Source organism: Pogoniulus pusillus, chromosome 31, assembly GCF_015220805.1.
Source record: "Pogoniulus pusillus isolate bPogPus1 chromosome 31, bPogPus1.pri, whole genome shotgun sequence".
Classification (NCBI taxonomy): Eukaryota; Metazoa; Chordata; class Aves; order Piciformes; family Lybiidae; genus Pogoniulus; species Pogoniulus pusillus.
Genome location: NC_087294.1, coordinates 5,442,648 through 5,459,271, shown reverse-complemented (window position 1 = coordinate 5,459,271; position 16,624 = coordinate 5,442,648). Strand labels below are relative to the sequence as shown.

General features: G+C 45.8%; 1 protein-coding gene across 3 annotated transcripts in view; it reads left to right on the top strand.

Moving 5' to 3' along the window:
* Nucleotides 1-16,624, top strand: part of PHACTR2 (phosphatase and actin regulator 2) — a 174,071-nt gene that overhangs the window by 63,056 nt on the left and 94,391 nt on the right. The gene's annotated exons all lie outside the window — the stretch shown is intronic.

Genomic DNA, 16,624 nt, shown 5'->3' with positions numbered 1-16,624 from the left:
CCCTCCTAAACCGGGGGGCCCAGAACTGAACACAGGACTCAAGGTGTGGTCTAACCAGTGCAGAGTACAGGGGCAGAATGACCTCCCTGCTCCTGCTGGCCACACCATTCCTGATGCAGGCCAGGATGCCACTGGCTCTCTTGGCCACCTGGGCACACTGCTGGCTCATGTTCAGGTGGGTATCAATCAGCACCCCCAGATCCCTCTCTGTCTGGCTGCTCTCCAGCCACTCCGACCCCAGCCTGTATCTCTGCATGGGGCTGTTGTGGCCAAAGTGCAGCACCCTGCACTTGGAGCTATTGAACACCGTCCCATCTTCCCCACCCCTGGCTCCTGGAACATCACGTGTGTAGGCAAGACTTTATACAAACCTCTGCTTACTGCTTTGGAAGAAAGCAACAATCTCCTGTGGTAACATGCAAAGAGTTGTCTCAGCTTTTCCAGAAAGGCCACCTGTTTCAAAAGAGAAATGGTGTGGGTATGGGTGTCTTTTTTCCCTCTCTCTCTTCTTAACATTATTCAGGCTTGTCAAATAGGAAGGTCAGCATTTGCATACTCCAGTGACAGAAAAGTACTACCCCACACAGCACAGTTCTCTAAGCGGCTCTACAGGACATACTGCAATGCAAGGCCAAGCTGGATTTTGTGGATCATACCTTACAACCAAAGGCATCTGCCTCCAGCCAGAGAGCTTGGTGGATGCTTTGTAGTGCCCAAGAAGGCACTCCTGCATAGCATGACACCTTGCACCACCTCAGGGTTTTCAAGGGTGCTTGGCATTGCAGCCTTACTGCTGATGACACCAGGAATTGCAGGGGATTCTATGAGGGGTTTCGTGGGCAGGTCATGTTTTTTTGCAATGTGTTATTTTGACTGACCTGCTGGAAGGCAGCTGTGCTAGTTTGAAGCTAGCTAGAATGTTTTGGTGAGAAGGATTAGACCACAGGCTGTGAAAGAGAAACAGTGGTCATGTCTACTTCACTCATAGGCTTGCTGAGAGGTATAAGAACAAGAATCCAAACATAGATAAGGCATTCGGGCACTGCCTGGGCTCTGGGCTGCATTTCTCTCTAACCTCATCTTCCATCTCTCTGATTAATCCACCTGCTTCCTAACTCTGCTGGCTGACCCTCCACTCTTCCCTGGGGCACAAGGCAACATCTGGGTTAAGGTTGAGGGGTGGGAGAAGGTGGAAAGGCAGTTGGGAGCCCCTCCTGGGGACTCAGGTTTCTGGGAGGGCTGTTGTGTTTCTGTATTCCCTTTTCCCTTGTCTATTTCTGTCTATAACTGTATATGCTGTAAATATCTGCTTGGATACTGTGCTAAGCTGTAAATACAAGCTTCAATCAATTTCCAGAGCCAGCTGAGTCTAGCCTGGGTGATTTCCAAAGTGTAGGGGGGTGGGGAACACCCAAACCACTACAGCAGCAAAGGGGAAAAGGATCTGGGGGTCCTAGTTCGTGGGAGGTTGACTGTGAGCCAGCAGTGTGCGCTTGTGGCCAAGAGGGTCAATGCCATTCTGGGGTATATTAGAAGGGCTGTGGCTAGTAAGTTGAGAGAAGTTTTCCTGCCTCTCTACTCTGCTCTGGTGAGGCCACATCTGGAGTTCAGTTTTTGGCTCCCCAGTTCAAGAGGGACATGGAACTGCTTGAGAGAGTTCAGCACAGAGCCACAGAGATGATGGAGTGGAACATCTCTCTTACAAGGAGAGACTGAGGGAGCTGAGGCTCATTAGCTGGGAAAAGAGGAGACTGAGAGGTGACCTCATCAGTGTTTATAAATAGGTAAAGGGTGAGTGCCAGGGGGATGGAGCCAGGCTCTGCTGGGTGATGCCCAGTGACAGGACAGAAGGCAATGGGTGGAAGTTGAGGCATAGGAAGTTCCACAGAAACATGAGGAGGATTTTTTTTCCCTGTGAGGGTGACAGAACTGGAACAGGCTGCCCAGGGAGGGTTGTGGAGTTTCCTTCTCTGGAGATATTCAAGACCTGCCTGGATGCACTGCTGTGTGATCTGGTGTAGGTGATCCTGCTCTGGCAGGGGGCCTGGACTGGATGATCTTTTGAGGTCCCTTCCAGCCCCTGACATTCTATCATTCTGTCATTTTCTTCCTTTGGCAGTGGATCTTCTTGGGTTAATTTTCTTCTGCACTCAAATACTTACAATAAGCACTGTAAAATTATGGGTCACTTTTCTCCCAGTTAAGGTCTTATTACTGGCTTTGCAGCTTCTACAGAGAAATGTAATCCAGCGAGCCACAGAACCATGAAAACATATAATGTTCTATTTCTTTTAAATGGATTTTCCTTCTGGACAAGTCATCTTCCTGGCTATTTCTGTGAAAGCTTCTGTCAGCCCAATTTAATTGGATTGCAGCTGAAAACAACAATATTACGTTTATATTAGCTTTAAAAGTCTCTGCATTTTTCCCCCTCTGTAGCTCATCTGTTTTTAATGCCACTGAATTTTAGTTCAGTGGAACCTGTCCATTTTAACTAATGAAATGTGCTACATTAACGATCTACTGAATTAAGCAGGGAGTAAGTCAAAAGTGTAATATTGATGTTTAGTCTTTGTAAGAACCCTTTTCACGAGCACCACGCAACATTGCTGGCTTTAGTTCACAGAGTCATAGTTGCCTTCTGTGGGGGTTTTGCAGCTGAATGAACCTGAGCTAAATAGGACCTAGATCAGCATGAAAAGCCCCAGGACTAGCATGGTTAAAGTATGCTGCTGCCCCTGCCCATCAGGAAGCAAACACAGGAGCATTTGGAAAGCAGACTGATACCCACAGATGGACACCTGGTTTAAACAACTGCCATGTAGAGACCAGCTGCCATATGTATGGGAGCAGCTCTCCTGGCTTTCTACCTCATTAAACACAGCCTTCTCCAGGGGGATGTTAGCAGGTTACTAGATCAGAATTCCCTGACAGCATGCTGGTAAGGGTGCAAAGCCTGACCCTCTGTAACTCACCCCATGCACAGCAATGTTTGAGGAGGAGAAAGCTGGTGAGCCCAGTGCACAGAGGTCCAAGGAGTGAGTGTCTCCTCTTTTGTCCTCCTGCAGAGATAGAGAGCTCACAGCTGTCCCTGGCTGAGCCCAGGACTCTCTGAGGGCCAGCAGGTGTTTGGAGATATCAAGCTGGAGGTTTTGGTCTGCCTACCTGAGGGAAACAGACTTGAGGCCTCAGGGGAGCTGGCACAAGACCTGGCAGAGGAGAGGCAGCCTGAGTCAGTGCTCTGCTGCTGCCTGTGTGTCTGCAGCCAGCCAGCCCCCGACAAGGCCAGCAGGGAGGGGATGATGCTCCCCTGTGTAATGGGCTAACACAAGGGTTAATCTGCCTGTCCCCCCACACAGAAGTGAGGGAAGAGTCACACACAAAAACTGGAGGATGAGATAAAGAGAGAAGGTAAAGAGTTTACTGGATAAAGGGGATAACATAACTGCACAATTACCTTAGCTAATGAACTCCTCTGAGGACAGGCTACGAGAGTTGGGGCTTTTCAGCCTGGAGGAGAGAAACCTTCGAGGAGACCTTGTAGTGGCCTTCCAGTATCTGAAGGGAGCCTACAGGAGGGGTGGGGAGGGACTATTGACAAGGTCTTGTAATGACAAGATGAGGAGGAATGGGTTTAAACTGGTAGAGGGGAGATTTAAACTAGGTGTTAGGAAGAAGTTCTTTCCAGTGAGGGTGGTGAGACATTGGCACAGGTTGCCCAGGGAGGTTGTGTATGCTCCTTCCCTGGAGGTGTTCAAGGCCAGGTTGGATGAGGCCTTGAGCAACCTGTTCTAGTGGGAGGTGTCTCTGCCCATGGTGGGGGGCTGGAACTAGATGATTTTTGAGGTTACTTCCAACCTAAACCATTCTATGATTATAATTAATCAAAGAGTACAATACATGATTACCTTAGTGTGTCCTGTTTGCAAAACAACCACAGTGAAAGACAGGGGACAAAAGCCAGTGAAAGAACCCCAGTGTGCTACCCCACTGCCACCTGTCTCACCATCACGCCTGCAGAAAGGAGCCAACACCCAAGAAACCCCCAAAACCCAGAAGCAGCAGCCACAACAGGACTTCCCAGGCTACAGTCTGAGCTTCAAGCCTTGTACCACTTTGCTCCAGCCAGCACTTTCCTTTCTGAAGCAGGCATAAGGCAGGCTAATATGAACAGCAGCAGGCTGAAACTGAAGCTGTGATACCCTGTTAAACCTCTGGAGAATTCGGGTGTCAGAGGAGGATGCTCCACAAGCTCTGCTCCTGAGGAAACTTTCAGTTGGTGTTTGCATTTTGTTGTCAGGTGAGAACTGTAAGCAAAAGCCACACATCTGCAGAAAAAAAACAGACTACATAGAAACAGAAGATTTATTTTATGCCCTTGATTAGGATACTGGTTGTGGGTTTTTCTACTGATGTAGCAAAGATGCAGGCCAAGCACCATAACTGTAATTGTGGTAGGTGCAGAAAGAGTTTTTTTGCATGACAGAAAATTGCCCAAGGCCAGGCCAGCTTCCTTGGAGCAGCTGGAAGAAACAGGCTGAAGACAGCAAGAAGAGTATGCCAAGGAGAAGTACAGCTGAACAGGATGCCCTCACACCTTTTGTAGTACCCTCCCTCCCCCCATCACTCCAGATGAAATATGGAAATCCTACCTTTGGGATAATGAGACTTCCTTAGGAGCAGTGAGAAGTGCTTACATGCTATAATAATAGAGGCTGTATAAATGCTGGAGATGGAAAGTGGATATTGGCTCAGTATTTGCAAAATGGGAATAATAAGCCCAGTCTTGCAGAACACCATTTGGGGAGCATGGTGCAGGAAAGAACTCAGCCCCAGGAAAGGAGAGCCTGTCTGCCACTGCCCTTCTACTCTGTTGCTCTGCAGACACTGATGAATTAAGTGGATCGTGTTGTGCTGTGCAGAGTAAGTGGAACAGACACAGGGAGGTGTCTGACACATATCTTGAGGTGTATTTAATAGTGTAGTGCTTCTGGATTGCACTTGCATGCTAGGGGTTTGGGCCTCAGATCAGTGTTTGCAGCAGTACCACGTGTCTCTGGAACAGCAGCGCTTACTTTAAAGCTGGCTATGAAAATAGTTTCCATTACAACCCCTTGTTTTCACATGCTCCTTAGGCTTTATTTTGAAAATCCTCTTCTGAGTCAAAAATTTCCATTCAGTATCCTTGCCAAATGTGAAGTTTGCCCTCCCCTTTTTTCTGAAGCTTGGAGGGAGAATCTTTCAGATGTTTTTAACTTGTGAGAGAGTGGGGGAAAAAGATGCAGTTTCCCAGGAGAGTGAAAAAAAGAAAGTCCCATTTACATAGTAGTAGAAATGAAACTGAAGGCCAAAACTGGTGTCTTGGTCTACAGATGTATGTAGAAAAACAGCTTCACTGAGAATTACTTTGATTTTCCAATGGCTGAGATTGTTCTGATTTGGGGCAGTTAATCAGGCACAGGTCCAGCTTTAAAACTTTTCTGTCATTTAGGGTATTGTTTAAGGTAGTGTCTTTACAGCTGCCCATTTAAAGAGTAAAGAGTCACTCCCCTGTGGTCTGCTGCTCTGCAGAGCTAAATATAGCCCAGCAATACATTTAAATTCATTCTAAAATCTGACTGAATGAGGAGGAATGAGACAAACAGCTGTGACAACTTCAAAACTCTTTGTCAGTTCTCACGCGAGTCAGCAAGAGCAATGGGATGCTACTTGTGGTGGTTTGGGTGTTCCCAACCCCCCCACACTTTGGGAATCACCCAGACTAGACTCATACAGCTCTGGAAATGTTTGAATGCAGCTTATATTTACAGCTTAGCACAATATCCAAGCAGATATTTACAGCATATACAGTTATAGACAGAAACAGACAAGGGAAAAGGTAATACAGAAACACAACAGCCCTCCCAGAAACCTGAGTCCCCAGGAGGGGCTCCCAACTGCCCTTCCACCTTCTCCCATCCCTCTCTACCTTACCCCAGTCCCAGAGAAGAGTGGAGGGTCAGCCAGCAGAGTTAGGAAGCAGGTGGATTAATCAAAGACATGGCAGAGAGGCTAGAGGGAGAAATGCAGCTCAGGCAGTGCCCCAGGAAGAAGAAGTAGTGCCTTACCTATGTTTGGATTCTTGTTCTTATACCTCTCAGCAAGCCTATGAGTGAAGTAGACATCACCCTTGTTTGTCTTTCACAGCCTGTGATCTAATCCTTCTCACCAAAACATTCTAGCTAGCTTTAAACCAGCACGCTACTGAAGCATAGATAGGCTTGGGCACTTTGAAAGGGCCAAAGTGAATAACAGGAGATGGACACATGAATGGTCAAGAAACTGAGAACTTCACTTAGTGTATTTGCCAAATGTTTTGTTGAGATTCTTTTTTCTTCTCTCCTTCACGCAGATTTGGAGGCAGCAGTGTAAAGTTTTGCTCTGCTATGTGTAGTTATACTGAATTAGTTAATAAACAGAAGAGAAAAGAATGATGTAGGCATCTAACTGTCATGCTGATGACTTACCCTGCATCCTTATGCTGATTTCTCTTGCTGCTTTTTCCTTGTGAGAGCTGTAGCTGATAACACTAATAGTAATTAGGGAGGAATAACAAAAGGCAGCAGTACAGGGTGGGAGTTGCCCTGCTGGAAAGCAGTCCAATGGAGAAAAATCTTGGAGCCCTGGTGGACAGCAAGTTCTCTATGGTATAGCAATGTGCCCTTGTGGCCAAGACAGCCAATGGCATCCTGAGATGCATCACGAAAAGTGTGTCCAGCAGGTCTAGGGAGGTTCTTCTCCCCCTCTACTCTGTCCTAGGGAGACTGCACCTGGAATACTGTGTCAAATTTTGAACTCCCCAGAGACTGGCTGGAGAGAGTCCATTGGAGAGCCACAAGGATGACTGGGGGTGTTGAGCATCTCCCCTACAAAGAGAGAGTGAGAAACCTGGGGTTGATTAGTCCGGAGAAGAGAAGACTGAGAGGAGACCTCATCAACGTCTATAAATATCTGAGGAGTGGGTGCCAAGTGGGTGGGCAAATCTCTTTTAGGTGGTGCACAGCAATAGGACAAGGAGCAGCAGCTACAAACCGGAACACAGAAGATTTCACCTCAACATGAGGAGAAACTTCTTTACAGCAAGGGTGACAGAGTCCTGGAACAGGCTGCCTAGAGAGGTTGTGGAGTCTCTTTCTCTGCAGACTTTCAAAACCCACCTGGATGCATTCCTGTGTGAACTACCCTAGGGGATCCTGCCTTGGCAGAGGAGCCGGATTCAATGATCTCTGGAGGTCCCTTCCAACCTCTAATGTTCTGTGACTGTGATTCTGTGAATTCCCCATCACTTTGTTCTAGAAGACATACAAGATGTGAACGACTGTTTGGCTAACAGTACTGTTGTGACCTTCAGATTCTCATTTTCTGGCTTTTATGCAACTTTTAGCTACACAGCCTGCACATTTCCTTAAACCTTTTGCTATGGTTCAAAATCTGCTCTAAGTGTACATTCATTCGGCAAAGGCATCCAGAATGATGTGTTTGTTTTGCTTCAGTGCCAAAAAGCACTGATTCATTAAAGAGCTTGGAGCCATAGAGAGAAAGTCTCAGCCAGCAACCACCACACGTGCCCTGAAGAGCAGAAAGTTGTGTTTTCCTAGGGAAAATGGTTAGTACAGCTGGACTAGCATTATGGCTGACTTCTCTGAAGTGTGGAGGTACTGCTGACAGACTGGAGGGCACAGAAGGTCCTCTGTATAACATGCCAGGAAGCATCTGAAGGCTGCCATTAAGCCCAGATGGAAGAGAGAGGAAATCCCTAGAGTTGGTCCAGCTGGTAGGAGCCTTTCCATGAAATGATGAGTTAGGCAGCGTCAGTACTTTGACCACAGCTATGGTGAACACAGTGAAAGGTGCAATAGCCCTTGTGAGAAGAGGTGGAGAAGGTGAGGCAGTGTTCCACAGTAAGAGCAGACGCCCAGCTGCTTTTAGCTGTACTACTGCATTTTCTCTGCTGGGTACCCGCCAGCTTCTATCACTAAAGGCGCCAGTCCGCTCTGCTTATTGTCTCAACCGATACAAACTTGCAGCAGCTAAAGCCTTTGAAAACCTGGCAGAAACCTGACTCTTGAGGAACACTACGCTCTGGCAGGTCATTTTTACGCCGCTGCTTTCTTCTTCCCCAGGGGCTTGAACTAGGACAGGCAGAATTCTATTTATAATTTTTAATGTAGTCCTTTTTGTCTTTCATCGTAAATCTGGAACCCCGGACAAGATTGATACCTGGTGACAAACGGGCTCTTGATTGGAAAATTTGTGATGGCTGTTTTCTGCCTGGCAAAGGCAAGCTAGGAGCAGGTGTTGATCTGTTGCAGAGGGACCTGGACAGGCTGGATGGGTGGGCAGAGGCCAATGGGATGAGATTTAACAAGGCCAAGTGCAGGGATCTGCACTTTGGCCACAACAACCCCAAGCAGCACTACAGGCTGGGGACTGAGTGGCTGGAGAGCAGCCAGGAGGAAAGGGACCTGGGGGTACTGATAGATAGTAGGCTGAAGATGAGGCAGCAGTGTGCCCAGGTGGCCAAGAGAGCCAATGGCATCCTGGCCTGCATCAGGAACAGTGTAGCATATTCATTTCCAATAAATTCAACCTTTAAAAGCCCACCACTGTGTTTGGAGGGTGAGAAGGGTCTGATTAATCAAGATCTGAATCTCTCCTTCCCTCATCTTTTATAATCATGCACAAGAGATTTCTGCTACTTATCTCATAAGTCTTTAGGCAGCTGATAACTTTTAAAACTGTTGATGTGAAGGTATTAATATCCCAAATGATAAGTGAAATACTCTGAGTCATGAGTACAAGAAGGTGCCTCTGTAGGCCAAGCTTGCTGAAGCAAAAGAAGGGAACTGACTCCAGGTCTTTGCAGGTGAAGTAAACAAACATTAGCAACAAATGTGGATGGGATGGGGGGAAAGTCAACAAACTCAGATGTATACAAAGTTTTAGAATGTGTCTTCAAGGAGCATTAGAGAAGGAAAGCTGTTTTGAAAGCCATTATGGAACAGAACTGGTATAGAGATGAAGCATGTAGAAACGGAAATGTTAGCAGAAAGAGCAGTGTGGGAGAAGGGCAGTTTCTGAAGCAGAGGAGCACATGCAAGAGACAAGTTGATCTGCTCTCCATGACTCCCAAAACGCTTGTGTTGGAACCATTTTCTGTCTGTTTTCTACCACATGCATTATGTAAATGACTTTAAAAGCTCAGGGCATACACTACCACAAGATACTGGACATACCCAAAATGTTCAAGTCTGTAGAAGTCTTTCTCAGAACAACTTGCCAAGCAGTTATTTCCTACAGGCAAGAGTAACCCAGATCAGGTGACAAACCCACATGAGTAGATCTATAAGCACTCATTATTAACCACTTCCAATCATATTGATGCAGCTGTTGTGAAAGTTTCTTGAAGGTACAGATAGCACTTCAAAGTCAGAGAGCACAAAGAGAGGCTTACAGCTAAGAGCACCTAGCACACAGGTGGGGTAATAAATTATTGAACTGCTGTTGCTGTGAATTGTTTACCTGCCTCGCTCTGGCCGAAATTGGCTTACAAACTGTTATGGTGAATTGAGTAGCAAACAAGTTTGCAAGTGAATAACCTACTTGCAGATATTCTGTGAACAGAAAGAAATCCTGTCTGTGCCACATCATCAGGAATGAGTTTGCCCAGCTGTTCTCTTTTCCCAACTGCAATGGTGAAGAGCTGGTGAAGATGAAAAAGAACAGACACTGAAACAGGATTCAGTGTCACTTGAATACTAAACAACTCTGAGCCTCTCAAATCTTTCATAAAATCAACCAGGTTGGAAGAGACCTCCAAGATCAGCCAGTCCAACCTATCCCCTAGCCCTAGCCAGTTAACCAGACCATGGCACTAAGTGCCTCATTCAGGCTTTTCTTGAACACCTCCAGGGATGGTGACTCCACCACCTCCCTGGGCAGCCCATTCCAATGCCAATCACTCTCTCTGGGAAGAACTTCCTCCTGACATCCAGCCTAGACTTCCCCCAGCACAACTTGAGACTGTGTCCCCTTATTCTATTGCTGGTTGCACTAGGTAAGGGCCTTGCTACCTATCTCCCCATGTGGTTTTAATCTGAACAATCAAATCTCACCCAAGAAATATCTGCTCTGTGTTTTAATCAGAATATCCCTCATTGACATATTAACTCCCCTGGTTCAAGCCCTCGAACCTCTAGCTCTCAAATTGAGAGGCTGAACTACAGCAGCTCCTTTCAGTTATTCTACATAGATGCTTTTCATGATACTATGTATACATAGAAGGTAGAGTAGGTTTTTTGAAGGAGGAAGACTCATGATCACTCACAAAGACAACAGCCTCTCTTTTAAGATTTCAAATTCCTTTTCTTTTTTTGCCATATATATTTTGGAAATAAGAGGTGACACTGGGAAAAGAATGCAGCATTGCTGAACCATTACAATTTTTGAAAGGACACATAAAAATATTTTCAAATATTTCCAAATGGGAGAATAATCTAAGGTTTTTACCAACTCCCTGGTTATTGAAAGGAAATGGCCTAAATTCCCCAAACAATGCCCACAGAATTAAGGAATTTGGCCTGTGATTTTATTTTGGTAGTGCCTGTGAAAGAACTGCATTTAGTTTCCCAGAAAACAGAATTAGCTTTTTGCTCAACCAGAGTTGATGCTCTAGTCACAGAATCACAGAACATTAGAGGTTGGAAGGGACCTCCAAAGATCACTGAGTCCAACCCCCCCTGCCAAAGCAGCATCCCCTAGGGTAATCCACACAGGAATGCATCCAGGCAGGTTTTGAAAGCCTGCAGAGAAGGAAACTTCACAATCTTTCAGGGCAGCCTGTTCCAGTGCTCTGTTACCTTCACTGTAAAGAAGTTTCTCCTCGTGTTGAGGTGAAACCTATGTTCCAACTTGCATCTGTTGCTCCTTGTTTTATTGCTGCTAACCACAGAAAAGAGATTGGCCCCAGCCACTTGACACCCACCTCTCAGATATTTATAGACATAGTCCTAAGCAAACAAAGTGATGTTGGTGGTGCCCTCCCCACACTCTTCTCCTTTGTAACTGTAAGTTCTCTGTGGGCAGGTACAAATTCAGTGCCATAGTTCTGAGTACTAGCATGACCCATCATTAAAAAGGAATTGCTTGGCTTCTTGCTCATGCTTGCTCATGTTACAACTTTTGGTTTATTCACTGGATCGTACAGCTCTCCACTCTGCAGGACACAGTGCTGCTCATCTTCCAGCAGTTCTGCACTCTAGCAGGCCTCATGATTGGGTGTGGAGCAGCAGAAGGAACACAGAAGAAATTACCTATCCGGGTCATTTCTGTTCTGGACTCAGTACCATCCTCTTAGTTTGAGCATGTCTGTCCAGTAGGATGAGGGAGGTTATTCTTCCCCTGTACTCAGCACTGGTCAGGCCACACCTTGAGTACTGTGTCCAGTTCTGGGCCCCTCAGTTCAAGAGAGATGTTGAGATACTGGAATGTGTCCAGAGAAGGGCAACAAAGCTGGTGAGGGGCCTGGAACACAAACCCTCTGAGGAGAGGCTGAGGGAGCTGGGGGTGTTTAGCCTGGAGAAGAGGAGGCTCAGGGGGGACCTCATTGCTGTCTACAACTACCTGAAGGGACATTGTAGCCAGGTGGGGGTTGGTCTCTTCTGCCAGGCAACCAGCAATAGAACAAGGGGACACAGTCTCAAGTTGTGCTGGGGTAGGTCTAGGCTGGATGTTAGGAGGAAGTTGTTGGCAGAGAGAGTGATTGGCATTGGAATGGGCTGCCCAGGGAGGTGGTGGAGGCACTGTCCCTGGAGGTGTTCAAGAAAAGACTGTCTGAGGCACTTAGTGCCATGGTCTAGTTGATTGGATAGGGCTGGGTGCTAGGTTGGACTGGAAGATCTTGGAGGTCTCTTCCAACCTGGTTGATTCTATGATTCTATGATTCTGCCAGTCCTGCATTAATAAATCCTGGGATTAAGTGTGATAAGCCCTCTTTATAGCTTCCATTATGTCTAGTGACATAAATTTATCTCAGTGACTGAAGGAAGAATAGTACAAATTTTCCTTTCTAAAACGCTTCCTACTTTACACACAGAAAGAAACGTAACTGTTCTGCATACCAGTGTTGTTTTACATAGTCAAGTAGTATTCTCTGTTCAGAATCAATCAAGTATTTGGTTTTGCCTACTTCACAAAAGTTGAGTGAAGAACCTATGATGATGTCATTGAATGCTCTCAGTATCTTGTCTATCATGAATGAAAAATTCCCTTACAGAAACATTCGTTCAGGTTGGAAAAAGACCCTCAGGATCACCAAGTCCAACCAACAACCCTATTCTACCAGGTGCACCCTAAACCATACCCATATGACTTCTGAACACTTCCAGGGTTGTGACTCAACTACCTCCCTGGGCAACCCATTCCCATGCCTGACCACTCTTGCTGTGAATTTTTGTTTCCTGAGATCCTATTCTAAACCTACCCAGTTGCAGCTTAAGGCCATAAACTCTGAATAAGATCTTTACATTTTCTAATGCATTCTAATTTGTTTTTGGTTTATTACAATTTACTCTTTTGGATAAACTTTAAGCAGGAGCTTTTTAAATTATTATTCTATATAACATGATGCCTATAATCTGTTAGTGCTATACATTAACATTTATCTTCCCTACTAGAACTGCCATGCCCTACTTTCTAAAGCAGTAACCATATCTTGTTAGTTCTGCAACATACCACTGAGCATTGCTGAGGTATGAAGTCAAGACTCTTAAATGAGGTGAAAAGGTAGAAAAGAAATTCACCACCAGCAGTTAACTTAGGAAAGAAAAAAAATGGAACAAACAGAACAATCAAAGCAAAATAAATTAGCACCTAATTTAACAACGTTGGAGGATGTGGTATCTATACCCATTCTATGAGCTTACAAATTGACCTTGAAGAGTTTCTTTCTTCATGGGAGTTGTTGCAGACAGATGATCTATACCTTTGCATTGTAAAATGGGCTTTTATCTAGCAGAGGCACACAAATCCCTTTGATAAAATTGATGAGACTCACAGGAAGCAGAGAAGAACACTTTTATGTTTCTCTTTTTCAGTGATTCCAAAGAGGTACCTCAAGTTTCTCCAAATACACTCTTTAAAAATGATTTTTTCAGCTTAAGAAAACCAAATGTAGGGAATTGATGAAAAAAAATCTCCTGAGAATTAAGTGGTAGGAGTCAGTTGTTTAACAAGCCACCCTAACTTTCCCCTAGTTCCCTAGCTCCCACTGTGTAATCCAGCTTGGTGCCTCTGTACTTGATCCATTTGTCTTCAGTTCCACTCTTTGTATGGGGCCTGGATTTGGAGGTGTCAGACAAAGAGCCCTGCCTTCAACATTTGAAGAAGCAGGAGTATTGCAATGCTACTTTGTCCTCAGAAAGGCTTTTTAAGGTTAAAATGCAACCCATCAAGTCTTTCCAGAGTGCACTGGTACCAGCCTTCCTCAAGCCATTTGTTGGAGAGCACTTTCTGCACTTCCCATCTCATCTTGTGGATCAGTTGAAAGCTGTTTCCCATCATTCAGCATTTTATTAAGGAGCAGACAGCAACACTGGCCATGGAGCAGCACTTTTTGTCTGATAAAAAGCACAACGATGTAATGTGATTTCTCCCTACCTCTCTCCTGTTAGCACATCTCTTTGTGAATGTTGGTTCCCTATTGTACCAGCACTAGGTCTCTAGGAGCTCATGCTGAATTTCTCCATGGTCCTACATGGGCCAGATTAAAGACATCTTCCTTAGCTCTGTTGTCTGTGTTACTCTGTCTTGCAAGTCTGATTTTCTTCTTCTTTTGACCCTACTAAAAGTTACTTGTTTGAAAGACCTAAGTTTATTAAATAACCCAGACAACTCTGTGACATTATTGTCCTCATCACTGGTAATATTTACTCCATTTGAAACTGCTGCCAGTGGTGATTTATTTAGTCTCTTAAAGCTGTTTGAAATAATACTTCTCTAGATTGCTGATGAAAACACTGAAAGATCCTCCCTGCAGCTGCCCAGCAGAAATACCCTCATTAAATGCTAGTGCTGCTAGGGCAATTGATCTGCTTTTCATTTAGTTCCTCCTCTGTTTGTGCTTTATTAATTTTGTGTTTTCCTCACTTTTTTTCTCTCCTACTAAATCAAGGTTGCAGTGGAAGGCTGTTACACTCCAGCCTGTACCTCTGGCAATTTAACATGTAATCATATAAAACAAGGAAATTAAAGACCTGATTACCAAGACCTGTTTTCTATAAAAACCATGATGTTTGGCATTAGTTGTGTTTTTCTCTATTCACCATGTTTTAGCTGACAACCAGATCCCTCTTTTAACTGATGCCAGGTTATCCAGACTGCTGCTATCTGGGGTACTCCATTTGCTTGGAAGCAAATCCACACAAACACAATTCTCCATTTCTGAAACATCACCAAAGTGATGATATAAAGATCAACAGGTCAGAAATCTCATTATCCAACCCCTCTAGGACTTCCAGGCCACTCAGAAACATTATGTCTTGCCAATAGATGTTCTTCAGGTGAGCAGTGAATGTCCTCTGTGATGCACATTTGTCTCCCTGCCTGCTTCTAGATACTGCATAATAATAGCTATTATCATACAGTCATAGACTCACAGAACAGTTTGGGTTGGAAGAGACCTTTAAAAGCAGTCCTCTTCAACCCCACTACAGTGAGCAGAGGCATCTCTAACTAGATCAGGTTGCTCAAAGCCCCATCTAACCTGATCATGAATGTTTCTAGGGATGGAACAGCCACCAGCCTGTTTCAGTGTTGCACCATCCTCACTGTAAAATATTTCTTCCTTATATCTAGACCAAATCTACCTTCCTTTAGTTTAAACCCCTTATTAGGCTTTTGATCTTTTTGTTATCACAGTGTCACCAAGGTTGGAAGAGACCTCATAGATCATCAAGTCCAACCCTTTAGCACAGAGCTCAGGGCTAGACCATGGCACCAAGTTTTGCATTACTGCTGACAATTATCCATTTGCTCTAACACTAAGCTTGTGTCACTGCTTAGAGTACGGTTATGCATTAAGAAAAACAAAAGAAACCACCATTCTTTTTGCCCTTGTGCTCCATACACTGTCTTTCCCATCTTCCCTGTCTCCCCTTTAATTTATCACAGTATCACAGTATCACCAAGGTTGGAAGAGACCTCACAGATCATCAAGTCCAACCCTTTACCACAGTGCCCAAGGCTAGACCATGGCACCAAGTGCCACGTCCAACCTTGCCTTGAACTGCCCCAGGGACGACGACTCCACCACCTCCCCGGGCAGCCCATTCCAGTGCCCAATGACTCAGTGAAGAACTTTCTCCTCACCTCCAGCCTAAATCTCCCCTGGCACAGCCTGAGGCTGTGTCCTCTCGTTCTGGCGCTGGCCACCTGAGAGAAGAGAGCAACCTCCCCCTGGCCACAACCACCCTTCACGTAGTTGTAGACAGCAATAAGGTCACCCCTGAGCCTCCTCTTCTCCAGGCTAACCAATCCCAGCTCCCTCAGCCTCTCCTCGTAGGGCTGTGCTCAAGGCCTCTCCCCAGCCTCGTTGCCCTTCTCTGGACACACTCAAGCATCTCAATGTCCTTCCTAAACTGGGGGGCCCAGAACTGAACGCAGTACTCGAGGTGTGGTCTGACCAGTGCAGAGTACAGGGGCAGAATGACCTCCCTGCTCCTGCTGGCCACACCATTCCTGATGCAGGCCAGGATGCCACTGGCTCTCTTGGCCACCTGGGCACACTGCTGGCTCATGTTCAGGCAGGTATCAATCAGCACCCCCAGATCCCTCTCTGTCTGGCTGCTCTCCAGCCACTCCGACCCCAGCCTGTATCTCTGCATGGGGTTGTTGTGGCCAAAGTGCAGCACCCTGCACTTGGAGCTATTGAACCCCATCCCATTGGCCTCTGCCAATCTTCAACTGATTACAGCTCCATCTTGCACTTGTGTGGTGGTTTGGGTGTTACCCACCCCCACTTTGGGAATCACCCAGACTAGACTCAGCTGGCTCTGGAAATTGATTGAAGCTTATATTTACAGCTTAGCTCAACATACAAGCAGGTATTTACAGTAGATACAGTTATAGACAGAAATAGACAAGGGGAAAGGCAACACAGAAACACAACAGCCCTCCCGAAAACCTGAGTCCCCAGGAGGGGCTCCCAACTGCCCTTCCACTTTCTCTCACCCCTTAACCTCACCCCAGACATTGCCTTGTGCCCCAGGGAAGAATGGAGGGTCGGCCAGGGAGTTAGGAAGCAGGTGGATTAATCAGAGAGACTGAAGGTGAGGTTAGAGAGAAAAAGGCAGTCCAGAGCCCAGGGGGCTCGAATGCCCGAATGCCTTATCTATGTTTGGATTCTTGTTCTTGTACCTCTCAGCAAGCCTATGAGTGAAGCAGACATGACCATTGTTTCTTTCACAGCCTGTGGTCTTGTAGTTCTCACCAAAACACTGTAGCTAGCTTCAAACTAGCACAACTTGTTACAGCAGACTACTGTCAGGATGCTGTTGCTGTAGGCTGTCTTTTTTCGTTGAAAAGTAGC